The following is a 19,901-nucleotide window of genomic DNA, read 5'->3' as shown; positions in this document are numbered from 1 at the left end:
TTTTTGGTTTTGCTAGGGATTCGACCACAACCTCCCAACCCCTCAGCCCCATGCTTTAACATTTAAAAGAAAACAGGATTAACAACAATGAACATGAGAAATATAACAAGTCTAGGCTGAAAGAAAGACTGTAATAATACTATGTGTGGGAAGAATGCAGCACTGCTTTGGCAGTAAGGTGGAGAAATGTTCATTTCTGTTTAAAAAAAAAAAGGACAGATGTAGCTTGAATAAATGTCTTACACATATGTGTCATTAATTTTGCAAATGGACAGCATGCTCGCATGATTGATAAAATATAAATTCACTTAAAAGCATTAATAAAGATACAATAACTTGCCATCATTAATATTTCCTCAATCTAAAATAATTATATATCACAGGATAACCCAAAAAAGTTCTGTAACTTTTTTAAAAAGGGACAATTTCTAGAAGGCAGTTTGTCAATGTTAATCAAAAGCCATAAAAACGCTGACACAGCTTTAAGAAAGAAGACTATATATAGGTATAAACATTAAATTGTTAAAAAAAACTATTAAAGATTATCTCTTGGGAGTGGATTATGAATGTTCATTTTCATTCTCTCTGCATATTCGTTTCCTAATTTTTTATTAATGAATTACTACAGGTAAATGCCAAAAAAACCCCACACACTTCATTAAAAAAAAAAAAAAGTGGGGCAATATCCTCACACTTGAAAACACTGAAAAGTTTAGAGATCGTTAAATGGCATGGCAACAAAGAACCCTGGATATAAATACAAAAGATAAAGGCAAAGCTGGTTAGTAAAGCTGGTTAGTAGTAGCTGTGTCTGAAGTATGAGATCAAGGTTGGTAAACAGCCTTTTTAACTCACTGGGAATTTCAGTCAGAAAAGAACCTAAATGCCAACTTCAGGAAGCGTAGTGTAACGGCCACAGCACTGCACTGAGAATATGAAGACTTGGAATCTAATCCCAATTCTGCATATCATTGTCTGCGTAAATTTCATTTGTAAAATGAGAGGACTGGATTACCATATCCAGGATCCTTTTTTGCTCCTATATTCCATGAATCTATACTGGGTAAGACCCAGGACTCTTTTTTTTTTTTTTCTATTTTCTTGCTAAGTCCCTCAAATAAATCAGATTATCGGACAGGTTTCAGAACCACTATAGTAAAATAGGTATTTCCATGATTATATAGTGAGTTACATAGTAAATGTTACAAGAAATGGCAAATATTCCTTAATAAGATGGCTAAATGTCATACCATCATTATCAAGAATCACGCAGTCTTGTTAGTTCTATAATACAGGAATGATTTTTGTTCTATGGAGTTCAGAAACCTTAAATACATGAACGCACTTTTTGCATGCTTTCTATGGCAGCTTACAAACTTAAAAAGTGAAAAGCAATATATGAAATCACGTACAGAACAATACGAAATCTGGGTAAACTACTGCTTTGCTCAAGAAATACACAATTTTATTTCATTTATGAAGGACAGACAGAGGATTTTAATGTCCTTCGTACAAATAGGTGGTTTTGTGACCACAGTGTTAGAATCCGGATTCATTCCCAAAACTTCTTGAAAAACTTTTCCAGCACTAAAAACATTGCTCTAGGTGATGGGAGGCTGAGTTACTCACAAAAACATATGCCCCTAGTCCTGCTTCTGCTCAGAAATAAAATTCAAATCTCCCATTCTTCACAGTCATCACTACTAATGTCCTTTGTCTGAGTTTTTCTGCCTTATCTTCACAATGTTCTGACCTCCCTTTATCCATCTTTACCTCAGGCCTGCTTGCAGTCTCTTTCTTACTTGCCTCTGCTCAACAGTCCATTTTGCAGAAAGCAACCTCTCTCCTCCTATTTCAACCAACTCAAAATTCTCTTAACAAAAAGATTTCCCCAACCAAGTCCAACCATGCACCAAATCCATTCATATAATCCCAAACTATTTCTCCCTCAACCCGCATGTCCACTGAAATCCATGTAACAGACTGCATTAAAGCAGACATCTATTTTACGTTTTTTTCCGCCCAAATATCTGTTTGATTGTAACTGCTTTCAAGTTAGGGTCATATCATTCATCAAATGTTTTAGGTGCTTAAATTCCCAGAACTGTGGTAAGAAGCAAAACAAAATGTACTCCCTGTCTTGAAGGAGCTTATACTTGTGTGTGTGTGGGTGTATATGTGTGTGTAGGTCTCTACGAGTAGGTAGGTCTGTGTGTGCAGGGAAAGGTAGGAGGAAAACAATGCAGATGACAAGATAAAAAAAAAAAATCAAGGCAGAATACACTGGAGGCACAAGAGAAACACTAGTCAAAATTTTTAAACACTTCTATCTTGTCTGACTGCAATAAGTATTTTTTTGTTTTTAAAGCAGTAACAACTCTTTTTCAAAATGGAAGGAAGGAAAAGAGAGAAGAAAGGAAATCCTGGGTCCAAAGCTCTGAAACTGTTTATTTCATTACTGTATTGCCCACTTATGAGAATTTAAAGGCGGTGGATTATTTTCCTACCGCAAGTGATTTGAATGTAAAATAAAAAGAGTAAAGTAGTAACTATCACAACAACACAAAAGGTGGGGACAATAAACCCAAACAGCAACTAGCATTTCTTCTGTAAATGAAGGTATGAGCCTGACCCAGGATAGGGGCAACCACAGAAAACAGTACAGCACCCCTATAAGTGCTCCAATACTTAAGTCCTTTTAATGCTTTCAAGGAACCAATATTTTAGTCTCTGAAATGCAACCACCTTTCACAGTAAATTAAATTTCTCAATAAAGGCTGAAGGTGGTGTAAATGCAAAACAACTTCCTTTTTCAGTCCTTGAAAATACCAAGTTGTTTACTAAAGTGACTTATTTCAACAAGCACAAGAAGGCATACCTCAGGTATCAGTGAAATATCACATAGCCTTCCAATTGTGACACATCAACTTTTAACAGAATTGATCAGTGCAAAACATTTACCACAATCCATTCATCTTAAAAAGTTGCTACATCCTTCCCCTAGAAATTTTTAACACTATACAAATAAAGAGTAAGAATAACTGTTTCCTCTCTGAATGTTAAAATTCTAGCCTTCAAAACAGAAGCATCTTAACTGGGATTGTGGGAGGGACTTGCTCACAATAAAACTTGTTTTAAAAGTTTCCAACAACAATGGGGGATTTTACCTTCCAAGAGAGACTTTCGTGATTCACACAGAAGGAAATTTTTAAATTATCAGGACACACACCTTCTTTAAATAAATCTTAACTTTTGTGTTGTTTTGTTTTCAACTGAAACTGTACCTATAAATGCTCTATAATCCTTTTAAGGATTACCTGAATTTCATGCCATAAATATACTGAAATATGAAAGACAATTTAATCTTTAATGTATTTTATAAACAACTGCCATCTTTTTATTTTACAGTTGGCTAGAAATAAATGTGTAAGAACCAAGCCTTACTTAGGCATAGATGCTGATCATAAAAACTGAAACCAGCTAGAAAGGTAACAACTCATAACACAATGTTAAAAATCTCTTGCAATTTCTGCTAAAGCAAGCTGAATCGATAGGCAAGGAGGGCACTGTACCCCCATTACTAAAGGAATCATCAGAACCTTCTGAGGGCCCAGAGACTTTCTCTCTGCTACAGGCAACTCAACATTGACCCAGGGAGCAAACAATTCCTTCCATGCCAGGCAACTCCCTGATTCTACACTTACGGCTCCCAAAACGTTACTTCCCTTCTCTTTCAGGCTGTTATTTTATAACAGTGACTGGACCACAACACCATGTTTTCCACTAGAAGGTGCTGATATCTCTAAGACAATGTATTCTAGCCTGAAATTCAACAAGCCAAAGACCTAAAACAAGCTTGTCGCCCCCAATTCATCACTCAAGTAAGCTTGAGATCCTGTTTCCTGGTAATGACAACCACTTATTGAATATGTGCTATGTGATTAGCACTTCAATATGCTAAGCAATTTTGTAGTTGATTCCTTCAAAGAAGATGGTATCACCAACCCCACTTGCAGATGAGAGAACAGTTAATGAAATTTCTTGCCCAAGGCCACAGAACTAGTGACTACATACATTTTACTTGCTAGTTTATTAAAACACTGCTCTTAACCTCTATATCCCCATCATCTAGTAGAGGGCCTGTCACTAACAAGCACTCAGATATGTGTCCAATAAATAAAGGATGGCTCCACATGGAATGTTTCACAACCAAATGGTACCTCTCTCCACCGGGAGGAGTTTGGAAATGTCTGGGAGCATTTTAGGTTGTCCCAACGTGGGGGCCACTACCACCATTTAGCGGATGGGGACCAAACAAGGGACAGTCCTGTCCAAAATGCCAACAGCACCCACTGAGAAACACTAAACTGGTTCACAAAGAAAACCTTTCATGGTAAAGTCAATCCACCTGTTAACCAGCTTAATTTATAAATAACTTCCTATTCATGGATAGTTTGCTTAAAATATCTTAAAAGATACATCAATCTCTTTCTATAAAACACCATTTTTGCATTTACCTGCATTTTATTTTCAAGTACAGAGCTAAGGCTCCATCTTCTATCCTATGATGTAACCAAAGTACATCTCCTCCACTGCCCACAGGGCTCCTCTTGGAACTCAATAAATGTATAGCGGATTTGCTACACATTTGGAACAGGATTTTGCTTCCTTATCAAGAATACAGTTTGAATTTTCTAGTTCCAAGGTTCACTCTTGTCAAAGGGAAATTTTAGACTGCCCTGCTTCACTGCCTGAGCTATCTTTCCAAGGTCACCATGCTAATGGTTTCTACTATGTCTTCAAAACATCAGTGAAATGCGAACCGAACATGAATTAGTTTATAACTAAAATGGTATAAAATTCCACATCCAAAGGGTGAAAAAGGTTTACTCCAGCACATAGATCAGAATACATACAAGAATAAAATTTAACTAGTAGGCATTTGGTCAAAACTGCAGCAACACCTAAACAGGCTCAAGTGCAAAAGGAAGACTGACCGCTTGGGGACTGGACCACAAGAAGATCCTTTGGCAAAGGTTTATTTTGGCGTACCAGCTTTGCTCTTTAGCCAATGCAACTATCTCGCAAGCTGTGGAAATAATTACGGAATCAAATTTTTGAAGCCCAAACGTTTCTTTTTAGGTAGAGAAAACTAATGTAAATAAGGCTCTTAAGACTAATATGCCAAAAAATAAAAATGATCATTTCCTGCCCAGTTCTAAAAGCAGTATTACACTAACCACCTAGCTCTCAGCATTTACTTTAGTCAGATCCCGAGTACTGTTTCTTTAGATTTTATCTAGTCCCTGCAAGATACACCAAAAGAGAAAAAGATCCGGGAGTTCTGAGACACAAACCCGAAGCTCCGTCTTCAGCACAATTTGAGACTTGCTTGTTGCCAAAGAACCGTGATTGACAAGCTGAGCGCCTTTTGCCCACCTTGTTGCTCGTTATCTCCTCCAGCTGAACTGTAAACCGAACCGCTTCACCCAAGCTAACAGAAAAGCAGTTTTTAAAGCACTGACCACCGCTGCCAAATCCCTTTGAAGCTGTCCTACTCAAAAAAGTTCACCGAAAGTGCTGAATCAAAGATTACAGTGCACTATGAAAAACTCACCCTTCTCTCTAGATGTAATTGTGGTTAAGTACTGTGCAGGTAATCGGCAATCAGAAGATGATGGAAGTTATGCTAGACTTAGACACATCACTTGATGTCCATTTCTAGGTCCAAGGGTCTAGATAGGTCCCTAACTATACAATGAATGGCATTTTCATCTACTTTCTCTCAAAGACCTGTGAGAACAAAATAAACATGAAAGGTAATTCCTGTGACTATTGTTCAATAAAAGATGTTCCGGAGTAGATGACAGTACCAAAGGATAAGTTTGGAAGGCCAAAACAGATCTTTGCTAAGGAGTCTCCCCTCAACCCCCAAATGATCCAGTCTCCCCTGTGTACTTCAGGACTGCTTTGGGGGTAGCTATAACTACCCTCAGTGAAGGGTGCAAACAGAATCTAACCAAACTTTCCTTCCCGTTACTCCTCTGTTTCTCAGGTGATTCAATTTGCCCGTGTGATTCTCCCCTCAAGTTCCTTTTCAGGGGCTTCTTGCCTACCCTTCCCCCATTCTAATAAAAAGTGGTTTCAGTTCTCTGGATTCTCGTTCTTTCCCCTGCCCACAAGGACCCTGCGTCCTCTCTGAGGGGCTCCTAGACCCTTTAAACTGCCACCCCCATACTCGCAAGCGCGTACACCCAGTGGAGGCTCTCGCGGTCGCTGTGACCTCACACACACCACCCCGGATCCTCATCTGGGCCACTCAGTCACCTTTCATCCCCCTCAATCAAGGGACGAGCATTCGCTGTGACCCTCACTCCAATCCAAGGAGAAATATCCCAGACCCGCAGTGTTTATTTCTGCCTCTGCCATTGAGTACCCCCTGGGGCCCTTTCTCTTTTTCCCTCCTTCCTCTTCCCTAGAGACAGAACCTAGGCCCAAGGCGGCCACGAACCCGCACCATGAAACCAGACACAGCCGCCCAACTGGCTCCAACGCCTCAGCCTCGGCCCCCGCGCCCGCCCCCATCCCTCCCCGGCGGCGACCGCAGCGCAAGCTTCGGCCTGGCCGGGGCTCCCCAGCCGGTGTAGCCATCGCTCACTGACCCAGGGAAGTGTCAAACGAGGAAGTGGCAGCAGTAACAGGTACAGAGGTGTACAGCCTGGCAGACGTTAACGGCTCAGCGCTCCATCCCTACCCGACCTAAGCTCCGGCCTCACGGCTTCCTGGACCCCAGAGCCCACGAAACAAGTCACGTGCCAGCCGGAGCAGTCAGCTGACCGCGGCGCGCGCCGCTCCGCCTACGCGCGCGCCACCGCGCAGCCGCCCCGGCCGAGCCATCGGAAGAGGAGAGGGGAGGGGAGGGGCGGGGAGGGGAGGGGCGGGGCGGGGCGGGGCGGGCCTGGGAGGCTCCCGGGGGATCCAAGGAGACCCGGGAGTCGCTGCTGGCGGCTGCTGTTCCGCGATCGGGTAGGGTTTCTGCCACCATCCCTAAGGTTATCCCACTTCTTCAGGTTTCTGCAGTTTGGAATTTGTCTCCAGCCCCTACACAGGCTTCTCCACTCGGGGTTTTCTTCGGACAGCCCGGTTTTCTGAGTAATATCCTTAATAGTTCACTTCGGCCGCTGATTCACCTTTTCCTTCCAGTCCATTTCAGGTTAATTCCATAAATGTTCATGTAGCATTTACTGTGCGATAGTGACTGTGCGAATTTTCTTAGGATTATCTGCTGGCGTGAATCACTCCTTGCAGGAGAGAGCCTGTTATCTAGTTCAGGGGAAGCGTGTGATAAACGCACATGAAGCGTGTGATAAACATCATAAATAGTTGGCACCACATTAGATAGTGGGAAATCAAGGAAGATTACACGGCAAAGGCATGGACAGGAGAAATCATGTCCTTTGGGGAAAAAAAGGTAGCAAGCCGCTCTTTTGAGCCCTGCATATTTCATTGGCTGGGGAAGGTAGGTGGTATTATTCTAATTTAGAACATAGTTTTAGAAATGGTAAAGAACTTTGTGATTTTCTAATTCAGTACTTTTATATTTACAAATGGGGAAGGTGAAGAGCCAGAGGTCACAGAGCTGTTTAGCACAAGAGAATAGACATACCTGGTTTTAAATCCTGGCTCCACTGCTGACCAGCTGTGTGACCTCAGGCCTGTAAACTTCAGCTTCTTCACCTGTAAAATGGTGGTAATAATACATCCCTTATAGGGGTGTTGGGAAGATTAAATGACGTGTACATTTGGCATAGTGCCTGGCACATACGAAACACCCAGTAAATGGTTGCCATTATTACTATATATTATAGGACCCAGGTTTTCTGACCTATTTTATGCCTTTTCTGCTGTTGTGTCCCTGCAGAAATTCACCACAGAATTTCTTAGAGCCTTAGTAATACATTGGACAAAAAGTAACAACCAACCAACCTATCCCCAACCTGATGCTTTTCACCAGTTTTGGGTGATGTTCAGGCAATTCCAACAACCAGTTCTGTAACACAACTTTGGAAACTTGTCAGGAATTCCAAGGGCTTTATCTGGCATCACAAAAGGTGGGCCTAAAGGCAATGGTTTGTTATATCTGTACTGTCCAATACAACTTTCTTCAGTGGTGGAAATGGTATTCTGTGCTGTCCATATCGTATCCACTAGACTTACATGGCTCCTGAGCAGTTGAAATGTGGCTAGTGTGACTGAAGGACTGAATTTTAAAATTTATTTCACTTTAATTAATTAAAATTTAAATACCCAGAGGAGGCTAGTGACAACTGCTTTGGGCAGTGCAATATTAGGGTCTGCATTTAAAACCTTTTGGTTTCTTTATGTTTGCATATGGCCCTGAAGCAGAATTCTCATGTCCGTTTCTTAATTTTTGAACTCGAGTACATCTACTTCTGACGTCCAGACACTTTCCAATGTTTTAAACACCATGTTATACTTGAGAGGCAGTATAATGTAGTGCTCAATAAATGTTAGCTCTAATTATCATTAGACCTAGCATATCTCATTTAAAAATCTAGCAAACATGTTTAAAATAAGCAAAGCATGATTGCTTTCTAATGGCTTCTAATAGTTAGGGAACGTATTTTACAAAGAGTGGGGAAGCTCGCTTTTTGATACAATGCATAGGAGCATCCTAGGTATCTAAGTATGTGTAACAGGCATGACACACCTTTTCCTCCATTTCCAGGTATCTAAATACTCCCCATCTGGAAGCATCTTCTAAGGCTTAAAGCACTGAAAAAATACATAGAGAAGATTTTTTTTTTCTCATAATTTTGTCAAGGGAAAAAGATAAATGTTTTAATGAAACAAAGTGGGGAAAGTATTTGAAACTACTAGCACAATAGGAATCAAAATAATTTTTCACCCCCCTATAATATTAAAAATATCTTGAAAGTTGGTACTGATATTCCTCTTAGAAAAGGAAATGTCCTTGTTTAGGAAAATACTTTGATAAACTAGCATAGTGGAAGATAAACTGAGAGCTTGGGTAAATGGAGACAAAGAAACAAAAGACATAACTACACTAGTTTCCAATAGAGATTGGAAAGGAACAGAAATGGGGTGAGGGCGTGTTGGAATGTGAGGAAGGCATAAGGTGAAGAGAGCAGAGAAAGAAGAAAGCAACACGATAAAGAACTTGAAAAAACACGACTGTTTAGAACCCCGTTTGAGATCACTTCAATTGCTATGATGTAAATCCATTGCCATCTGCCCAGACGTTTAATGAACTCAAATGCTTTAATGAGCTATTTTTTTTTGGTAGAAATTTATGGTATCCAGGTGACATTATATGAAGCTCTCAGACAAATTAATCAGAACAATACTAAGACCCCAAAATGCAAATGAACAAAAAGCACAAAAAATTGAGAAAAAAAGAAATACCACTGGCTAAAACATATAGGGAAATGTACACTCTTACTAGTGCTCAAAAATATAAATAAGATAGCAAATATAAATATTTATCAAAATAAGTAAATAATATATAAAAATAAATATGAATAAGAACCTGTATTAGCAAAGATAGAAATATGTACATAATAGCCAGTGCTGGTGATGGTGTGATAAGACGGTCTCTTACACTGCTAGTGGAAATGTAAACTGGTACAAATTTTATGGTCAGCAATTTGACAGTATGGATGAGAAGCCTTAAAAATGCTTATTCCAGGGCTTCCCTGGTGGCGCAGTGGTTGAGAGTCTGCCTGCCAATGCAGGGGACACGGGCTCGAGCCCTGGTCTGGGAAGATCCCACTAGGCCCGTGAGCCACAATTACTGAGCCTGCGCGTCTGGAGCCTGTGCTCCGCAACAAGAGAGGCTGCGATAGTGAGAGGCCCGCGCACCGCGATGAAGAGTGGCCCCCGCTTGCCGCAACTAGAGAAAGCCCTCGCGCAGAAACGAAGACCCAACACAGCCAAAAATAAATGAATAAATAAATAAATATTTTAAAAAAATGCTTAATTCCATTTTGATCCATATTAGGATGGAAATAATGGAAAAGGCAGGAAAATATTTATGCAAAATATATTCATTACAATATAATGTCTGTTTTCATCATCAACAACATTAAAGATTTAGTTGAAGAACTAAGCCCCAATGAAGATGAAGCATTGAAAATGATTTGATGTGTATATCTGGAATTTTTAGAGTATAATGTTCAGCGTTAATGAATAGGATACACTAGGGAATTCCCTGGTGCTCCAGTGGTTAAGACTCCGTGCTTTCACTGCTGAGGGTCTGGGTTTAATCCCTGGTCAGGGAACTAAGATGCCATAAGCCATGCGGCACAGCCAAAAAAAAAAAGAGTAGGATACAGTAGACCAGTGGGTCTCAGCTAGAGGACATTTGGCAATGTCTGGAGACGTTTTTGCTTGTCACAACCTGTGGGGAGAGAGATGCTACTGGTATCTACTGAAATCAGGGTAGAAATCAAGGATGCTGCTAAACATCCTACAATGCACAGGACAGCTCCACAGCAAAGAATTATCTGATCCAAAAAATCAGTAATGCTGAGGCTGAGAACCCTAGTACTAGACCCACAAGTTCTCAGAGTCCCAAATTCTTGATGAACAACATAGTATATAATACTCTCAGTTTTTTATCTGTGAAACTGAGACAATATTAACCTCTGTTGTAAGAATTACGTGGAATCATGTAATAAGTTATGGTCACACTGCTGCTTTGAGATGTCAGCTAGGCTCACTCACTAGCTAGGAGGTTGGCTCCTGTATGCCAGCCTCTCAGTGAACTCCTATCTCGTCACAATCACAAATTTCTACGTATCATGTCCCTTGCTTGGGAAGAATAGAAACAGAAAATTTTTTTTCAATACATACCAAATATTTACAGAATCACGGCTTTTTAAAACATGTTTTCATTTATTTCTGTTATAACAATGAATACATATTAATTATTTAATAATTAGGTAGCATAGATAAGCAAAAAGACGAAAAACATCACCCATTATTCTATGACTCAAGATCACTAGGGTACATCCTTCGAGAATGTTTCTATTCAGATGCATGCACGTATGCCACCTGTGCCACAGGCTCAGGGCAGCAGGTGGAGAGGGTCTGTGTCTAACCTTCCCCAGAGCAGGAGTCAAGGACATCTGTCCTCCTGGTGCCCCAGTTACCTGCCGGTGACCAGGGTCACCACTAATGCCTCCCCATACATGAAGCTGCTCTGAACCCCAGAATGACATAGGACAACAATAACAACAGCTGGACTTCAAAAGCACTTAGCTTTGTGCCCAACACTCTTCTGTGCTTTGCGTATAATAACTCATTTAATCCTCACAACAACCCTTTGAGACATGTATTACTATTATCCCCATTTTACATATGAGAAAACTGGGGCACAGGGTGATTATAATTTGACCAGTTAGGAAGCAACAGATTGGAGTTCTGAACCCAGGCTATCTGGTTCCTGGGTCCATGCTTTTAACCTTGTAGCATAAAGCCCCTCTTTGCACTGTTCCTTAACCACACTCCTTTTATACTCTGAATTCTCATGGCACTTTTATGGCATTTAGCTAATTTCACTTACATTTTATCAACTTTACCAAGACCACCTTTTGCTCAGAGAGTCTTGAATGTGCATTGTACATAGTAAGCGTTCAACAGGTGATAACGAAATAGATTTCACAACTAAAGGAAATGCCAGATTTTCAAACATTTTATGTCAGAGGGGAAGGGAAGAGGTTATCTGAGTAATTAAACCTATCAGTTCCTTTCTTCTGTTCCCTGTATTCTTGGTCCCTGAATTAATAGAAATTATCATCTTTGTCATTATCTCCTTGGAAATGTTATGAAAACTTTTTGGGAGCAGGAAATGGTTATAGAAGTAGGAAGATAAAATATTTTTTAAAGTAGTTCTGCCCTGTCACCTTCATTTCAAGATTTTGCTCCCTTTACTACTACCTTCTAATTTTCTCAACCCAGCTTTAAATGATACAGTGGGAAAGATTTTGAAGAACTACTGTTCTGTACTGAGAAGTAGTTGCCTATGGACTAAATCTATTTAATTTTCATCTTATTTACAAGTAATAGCACAGGAAGTTATTATTCAGTAGTTATAATGAACCGATCAGTTAAGGGAGAAAAAAGGCAAAAAACATGCCCCCATGCAGTGGTTAAGAATCTGCCTGCCAATGCAGGGGACACGGGTTCGAGCCCTGGTCCAGAAAGATCCCACATGCCATGGAGCAACTAAGCCCACGTGCCACAACTACTGAGCCTGCGCTCTAGAGCCTGCAAGCCACAGCTACTGAGCCCACGTGCCACAACTACTGAAGCCCGTGCTCCTAAAGCCCGTGCTCCGCAACAAGAGAAGCCACTTCAGTGAGAAGCCCGCACACCACAACGAAGAGTAGCCCCCGCTAACCACAACTAGAGAAAGCCCGTGTGCAGCAACAAAGACCCAGCGCAGCCAAAAAAATAAATTAATTAAATAAATAAATTTATTTTTTAAAATGCCCCCAAAGCTGATGTATTTAATAATTATAAACATTTTATCATTATTCGATTTATTGTTAGACCTAGTTCCTCAATTTACATCTTTAAAAATAGTTAATAATACATAGGGCAACTGATTTACTGAGGGGAGAGTATGTTTAAAAAATTATCAACAGAAATAATCAACACATTTTCAGGCCAGGCTAACTTGTCGGGTAAAATCTCAAACCCTTCCCGTTCCTGATAGTGCTGGTGACAAGGATGGAATATCTCAGAGATATAGTTTTCTGGAAGAGAAGGCATGAGCACCTCATAAGTCAATTAATGGAATTTGCAAGAAGTCCATGGAAATTGATAGTAAAGCAAATTGTATGGTTCCTGGAAATCAGCTGTAGGCTAGATGGTATGGTCTGCCGAGCAATAAGTGGTCCTCTGCTTTATTGGCTGTTAATGAGGAAAACTGGAGAGGTGGTTTCGGTCCACGTAGTCTCAAAGACTCCAAACGGGGCCATGGTTACTACGCTACTAACTCTCTTCCCACCATTCTGGCAGTTAGCCTCAGGTCTGCCCCTTATAATGACTGGTACTAATACTTGTCCAGGGTAGGCAGAAGGTCCCACAGCCTGTCCAACAACAGTTATAGAGATCCTAAGGGTAATGACCACTTGGTTGAGCACACTGCCCACCAAGTCTCCCTTCAGTGGCCCATGGGTCAAAGTGGGGACATCATAAGTCACTGTAAGTTTATAAAATGCCTTGTCTCTCGTGCATGACTCTTAGAGATGAAAGGTCTGAGAGGAGGAAATGATTGGGGAAAGGAGCTACTGGAAAAGGACGCACTGAATTTGGGATGATGGAAGGAGAACAACAACCCACCACCTGGGCAAGTAACACCTTAGACCTCAACAGGTTATCCAGTGTCGGGGAGCAAGGACCTTAAGGACCTTTGCCCTTTGCAGTTGTCCCTGGAGCCTTCCTCAGGAAGGAAAACATCTTAGCGTGATTCTCCTAAACTGTTGCAAGCACCGTGATTTAACTCACTGCTGGGTCTGCCATCCCCTGCCAGATGGCTCTGAGCACGGTTTGAGGTTTGATCCCCCTTCCCCTTAAGCTAACCAAGACGTCTATCTGAAATAACAAGGGATGCCCCAGCTCCTGCACCTCACACACAAAACCCTGTCCATACCTCTGGATGTCTTCCCCACCCCCATTCCTACAGCCATTGCTCAGTCATTCCTTGGGGTGGAAAAATGTCACCCACCTGGTGACACGGACAAACAGGAGAGTTTAGTCTGACTGCACTAGGCAACTCCTCCATAAACAAGGACTAGACTTGATTATTCAAAGCAACCTGAGAACCCCAAGATTTAACAGCTGATGGAGAGGCCATGTTGGTGATACTGCCAACCTGTGTCCACTGAGCAGTGTAGGTCTGACTTGAGTGGCACCGACAGTTGTAAGTAACACTTTCTTTCCAGGGCTACCATGTGCATTCCCAATAATTCCCATGTATTCTTGCATGGAAGCCAAGCATTATCTTGACTTACTTATTCCCCCAAACATGGTGACTTGCACCTTATAGGTGATCATAAGAGACCTTCAAGTATTTAAGGAAATGCCACTAATAGATCACATAGCTCTTAAATAACTGTGAGGCCCAAATGAAGCATCCTTTGATTACCTGGAAGAGCTTCCCAAAGAGATAACAGACTCATAATTTATGCACAATCTGTGGCTAGTTATTGCTCCAGTGGAAGCCATCTAATTAGAAAAAACAGTACAAAATGTGTCCCTAACTTTAGCTAAAGTGATCAATAACATCACCTTGGCCCTGGAAGGCATTCAGGCCAGCCTCAAATTACTGGTCAGGGATAGTATAGATGGTAGAATTGCTTTAAACTTCTTCCTCATGGGCCACAGCAGAGTCTATAAGATTGCTTATAGGATTGCTAATAAATCCTGCTGTGTCTGCATTAATGCCTTGGGCCAAGGGGAAAGATCAATAAAGAAACTTAAGGAGAGAGCCCCATGACTTTTCTTAAGTTAGACCCTGGTAGTTTATGGGATTTATTCAGTGGGTTGGTTCTAAGACCCCGGGAGGCATAGCTGAGGTCATTGCTGCAGGATGGCCTACTCCTGTTGCTAAATTCCTGATCATAGTAGCCTTAATAAGATGATGTATGAGACAAATTGAACAGATTTGATCCTAGCCTCTGTCAGTTAAATTAATCAGAGTAGCCAGTGGAGTGGCATATTTATGGGAAAATTCACCAGAAACAACAGGTGGATATTGCTGAGAGACAATGCTTCATGGGTTTCTTGCATTTCTGCCATTGTTCTGGATTCTTTTTCCAAGGATGTTTGTATAACAGTGTTGGAAGGTAGAAATAGTACCTCCCTCTAGAGCGAAGGTCAAGTAAGCATTTTTTTAAAACAGGTATTTATTTTAGAATAGTTTTAGATTTACTGAAAGGTTGTGTAGATAGCAGAGAATTCCCATAAGCCCTACATTCAGTTTCCACTATTATCATCATCTTAGTATGGTACCTTTGTCTAGGTAAGCTTTTATGCTGTTTAGTCTGAAAGATGTGGGTTCTGTAAGCTCAGGATCCTCTCCTGTGATGCAACCCTCTGTGTGTCCAGGCATCCAGCTCGGTCTGTCCACATCAATCAACACTGTGGGACTCAGAGGCAAGGGGAGCTGACGTAAATATGAGTATGCTCATGCTGCTTACTGTGTGGGGAGTAATAAAGTCCCTTTTCTCTGACCCAAGAGATTTTTGTCTTATATCAACATCCATTAAAATATAGCAGGCTACCTTGTTAGCTTGCAAGCGGGGTAAAATCCCAAACCCCTCACATTTTTGACAATCCCCCCTCTCCCTCCACCAACTCAACTCCTTGAAGACATGGAACAAGTTCCTGTTTGATAAATATATATTGAACTGAACTAAAATGGGCTAATGATTTATTTTAACAATTGTGTAGGATAAATTTGAAGTCAGAGGTCAGGCTGGTATCTGCATAGAACTTGGTCAAATCAGTCAGTCTTTGCCTATTAACTGAAGGACAATGGAAGACACTCTACCGGCCCATAGGAGTAAAGTAATTCTAAGGGTAAGGGGGAGAGAAAGCGGACCGTTGGGAGAATTGGACAGGTAAGAGCTTAGGAGTGAGAGAAGCATAGGCCAATTGATGAAACCTGGTGTCTGGAGAAGTCAGGAACCACCCTCAGGTATTGCTGTCATGGGGTCATGAGGGTACATGAGGAGGGCCGTAATGCTCAGTAAGCCACCTCAGTAGAGCACCGTGACAGGCAGCCCCAGCAGATGTCCAGTGAGGCCTATGAGCCTTTGGAAGGATCTTGATCTTTTTTTTCAAAGTATTTATTTATTTTTATTGGAGTATAGTTGATTTACGATGTTGTGTTAGTTTCAGGTGTACAGCAAAGTGATTCAGTTATACATACATATATATTTTTTTCAGATTCTTTTCCCTTATAGGTTATTATAAAATATTGAGTATAGTTCCCTGTGCTATACAGTAGGTCCTTGTTGGTTATCTATTTTATATATAGTAGTGTGTATATGTTAATCCCAACCTCCTAATTTATCGCCCCCCCCCCTTCCCCTTTGGTAACCATAAGTTTGTTTTCTATGTCTGTCACTCTATTTCTCTTTTGTGTATAAGTTCATTTGTATCCTTTTTTTTTTTTTTTAGATTCCACATATAAGTGGTATCATATGGTATTTGTCTTTGTCTGTCTGATTTACTTCACTTAGTATGATAATCTCTAGGTCCATCCAACCTAGAGATCTGCAACAATCTCTAGGTTGTTGCAAATGGCATTATTTCATTCTTTTTTATGGCTGAGTAATATTCCATTGTATAAATATATCACATCTTTGGGACTTCCCTGGTGGTCCAGTGGTTAAGACTCCACGCTTCCACTGCAGGGGGCACAGGTTCAATCCCTGGTTGGGGAACTAAGATCCCGTATGCCGTGCAGCGTGGCCAAAAAAAAAGAAATCACATCTTCTTTATCCATTCATCTGTCAATGGACATTTAGGTTGCTTCCATGTCTTGACTCCTGGCCTGGAGTTCAGCAGTAGGATTTCAGTCCTGAACTGTATAGCTCCCAAAGGCATGAATGATATGGGACCTGGATTCCAAAATAGGAATCCTCAGACCGGGTGGGGATGGACCTTGAAAAGTACCATTAATATCATAATGTCAGTTTATTGGGGTGGGAGGCACAATGCTTTTAATACGAATTGACATCTGACAAAATATTCTTGGCATAACTGATCCTCTGGGGGCCATGAAAGTTCTGTGACTATCAGGAGTGAACGTGGGCTGGATAAAGGGAAGGAGTGTTGTAAAGCACAATCTTAGAGGGACTGGATATTAGGCAGGGACTCGATGGAACGATTAAGTTGGACCAGGCTCTGCCACTTGCTTCTGTGTATGATTCTGGGTTTTCTCATCTATAAACCCCAATGGGCTTATTAGGAGGATTAAATGAGATAATGCATTTAAGCAAGTACCTAGCACTCAGTGACTCCCCTACAATGATCATTATCATTTATGAATAGAATTGGAACATAAGGAAGGGGATTGAGTCTCAAAAAGGCTGTAGCCAAGTTACTGGAACAGTAACCAGTTAGGCACAGGGTGGTGGTCATGAATCTCAGCATGGGGAGCTGGAGGGCCTCACATCCGCTCCCTACGCATTGGTCTCATAGAAGAGAACAGAGCCTTGAGACTCCAGAAAAAACCTGCCTCAGAAGCTGAACACAAGCAGTGTCTAAAGAAGCAAATGAATGATCATAACCTATTTTCTATACACACACACACTTAAAACTTTTAAAACTTTCACATTTAAAAGTTAAAGTATCAAAAAAAAAAGGTTAAAGTATCACTAAACACCAGTTTGAACCAAAACAATCCCTGACATGAATAACACCCCCAAAGTATCAGTTTACTTACACAGCACCTAGCTGTAGCTAATACTGTATAAATGCACATGAGGTGATCTTTCAAGTTAAAAAAAAATCCTATAAAATTAAATCCAGTTTATATAATACCACCAAATCCACCATGGCATACTAAAATAAAATTTTTTTTTTCCTGGCTCTACTACCTGCATGATCCTGGAAAAAATATCAAATTCCTAACCTGTTAAATGAGATTAATTTTAGCACCTCATAAGTGTTGAGGTTTGAGATAATAAAAGGGAGAGTGCTTTGAAATCAGACTTGCTATATCATTTTTGTTATGATTGTGATCATTATATACATTTTCCAACTAGGTTTTACAAGTATCCAATCCAATGGTGTATCAATACTAGTGTTTTCATTGAGAAAACAAGATACATACATGCACACATACACACCCCAAGCAAAGGGAGTGATTACACCTCAGAAGTAAAAGGGTGAATTAACAGAGGGAGATAAATACTAACGGGATATAAATGGAAATGACATTGGCAACATGAAAGCAAGCATGAGTGAAGCTGCTGGATGGAATTTAGACTCTTTCTTTACTTTAGACAGTTAAATAAGAGCTGTAGCAAACTGAGGTTTTTTTTTCAATGAACATACATTTTGCAATCAAAGAGGAAATAATAGTCTCTCCCTACACCTGTAAGTTCTCTGGATACAATAAATTATAAAGAAATCTAGGGTGGAAAAATTGGTGTTAGGGAAGGATAAACATGAGCCAATGTTTTCCATTCATTATTAAAAAGCAACCTGATAATTTTATGTGATTGTATTCTAAAATAAACAAATATCTTCAAACTTGGAAACTCTGTTTAACTGTTAAGCCATAATTCACCTTTTCTTCATCAGTCAGCAAGTTTAGGCCCAGAAGGGAAACTTTACACAAGTTCCCTTTGTACATATGGTTCTTTGATATGAACTATAGATCCTAGCAACCACTTTACAAATATCAGAAGGTAAACCGCTAGTTCTTTAATTTGATGATTCATTAAATGATTTTTTAAAAATTTTACCCACCTACCTCAACCACAGCCTAGAGCTACACTCCCTAACACCAACGGAGCTTGTCCTGGAGCCCCCTGAAGTTCTCGTGAAAAAGGCAAATAACTGGGGCCCATGAAAAACACTCAATCTGAATTCTGGGAGTCGTGGCCTGGGTATCTGCACTTTAATAGAACCTCACTAAATTTGATCAGTCATTGCACTAGAACATGTTAGCAGTCCTTCTTCTGAACCTCTACGGCATGACGATGTTATTTATGTAGCATTTAGGGTGTATTAGTATGTATTCATTTATCCAACAAATATTTTTAGGTCCTAGTGTGTGCCCAACACCGTACTAAGTAAACACTGCCTTTTAATCCCAGAGGCTGACAACATACCCTCCATTCAAGAGTTGCCCACGCAGCCTCCATTTCCTACTTCTTCCTTTCTAAGAGAATCCAGTTTTGTTTAGGGACCCATTCATACAGCCAAATACTTTAGAGGAAATTGTGAAAAATGGGTCTGATGCCTCTGAAGGCAATGCCATTTCACTCGCCATTGACTGCATCATGTACTTGCATGTGACCTAATTCTGGCCAGTGAGGCATGAGGAGAAGTCAGCTGGGGGCTTCTGTGAGGTTTCCTCACTCTCAGGAGAAAGTGACAGGAAAAGGTGGTCTCTCTTTTCCTCCAAATAGTTACATGTACTTCTGTTGTGATATCTAGAACTGCTACAGCCATTTGTTACTTCCCTGAAGAAGAAGCCTCCACTGGGGATGGGGATAGCAGGGAAAAGAATTGGAAAAAACCTGGGTCCTTAATAAATTTGTTGAGCCACTAATCAACCAGTTGCAATGTTCACTCTGCCTCAGGACTTCCAATGTATTATTAACACCAGTTTGAGTCTTTGTTTCTGTACTTGCAGCCAAAACATCCTCACTGATGCTCAGGAAATGTCAGTTCACGATGATATTGACAATGATGTGAAAAAACAAAATGGTAGACTCGCCGTATTCCAAGGTGGTGCCACCAGCCATGGCTGAGATTTATCTGTGAATAAAAATAAGGGTGCAAGTCCTACAATCTTTTGTTTTTTTGTGGGGGGGAGCCATGCCACAGGGTATGCAAGATCTTAGTTCCCTGACCAGGGATTGAGCCCACGCCCTCTGCAGTGGAAGTGCAGTGCAGTGCAGTGCAGTGGAAGTGGAACTACTGGACCACCAAGGAAGTTAAGACCTACAATCTTTACTGCACAGAGCTACCCTCTTTCTCCTAAGCCCCAATGGTCTCCTTATGTGCCATCAGGAAGCAGGAAGGTCAGGAGAAGGTGAGTGACCCCCACAAATGTCTGGCGGCCACCACCGTCCTTTCCCTTTTTTGACCATCCCGAATTTCCT

General features: G+C 40.8%; 1 protein-coding gene and 1 long non-coding RNA gene across 4 annotated transcripts in view; one reads left to right on the top strand and one right to left on the bottom strand.

Moving 5' to 3' along the window:
• ATP6V1C1 (ATPase H+ transporting V1 subunit C1) overlaps window positions 1–6,833 on the bottom strand; it is a 38,949-nt gene extending 32,116 nt beyond the window's left edge. For 2 of the 3 annotated variants that reach the window (XM_082434328.1, XM_082434327.1), the window contains exon 1: window positions 6,663–6,833. The gene's annotated coding sequence lies outside the window, so the exon portion shown is untranslated. Of the gene's footprint in view, window positions 1–5,617; window positions 5,794–6,662 lie in introns of all 3 variants that reach the window. The other variant, XM_082434329.1, reaches the window with a different exon arrangement.
• Window positions 6,834–6,979: 146 nt separating this feature from the next.
• Window positions 6,980–19,581, top strand: LOC309647249. Its single transcript, XR_014255891.1, has 2 exons — window positions 6,980–7,026; window positions 19,430–19,581. It is a non-coding gene; the product is annotated as an uncharacterized lncRNA (long non-coding RNA).
• Window positions 19,582–19,901: the final 320 nt, after the last annotated feature.

This window comes from Balaenoptera physalus (genome assembly GCF_965194825.1).
Source record: "Balaenoptera physalus genome assembly, chromosome: 17".
Classification (NCBI taxonomy): domain Eukaryota; kingdom Metazoa; phylum Chordata; class Mammalia; order Artiodactyla; family Balaenopteridae; genus Balaenoptera; species Balaenoptera physalus.
The sequence above is the reverse complement of the archived record's forward strand: the minus strand, read 5'-3'. Positions and strand labels throughout refer to the sequence as shown.